Below are 357 nucleotides of genomic sequence, written 5' to 3' on the forward strand. Positions count from 1 at the left end.
CTATAGGAACTCAGAATTCAGATAGTGTTATTGATTCTCCTAGTTAAGTGTGATGATTCTTGAACATAGCTATGTCATGAGTCTTGGCTGTGGCCCAAAGCACTCTGTCGTCCAGTATTACCACCGGATACATACATGCCACAGACACATACTTGGGTGAACCTTTTTAGATTGTGACCCAGCTTTGCTAGAGTCCCCAATTAGAGGTGTCCAGGGTTCTTAAGCACACTCTTTTTTTGCCTTGGATCACAACTTTATTTCTTTCTTTTCTTTTTCTCTTTCTTTTCTTTCTTTTTTTCGTTTTTTTTTTTGAATCACTGCTTTTTCTTGCTTCAAGAATCAATTTGATGATTTTTC

Source organism: Arachis duranensis, chromosome 3 (assembly GCF_000817695.3).
Source record: "Arachis duranensis cultivar V14167 chromosome 3, aradu.V14167.gnm2.J7QH, whole genome shotgun sequence".
NCBI lineage: Eukaryota > Viridiplantae > Streptophyta > Magnoliopsida > Fabales > Fabaceae > Arachis > Arachis duranensis.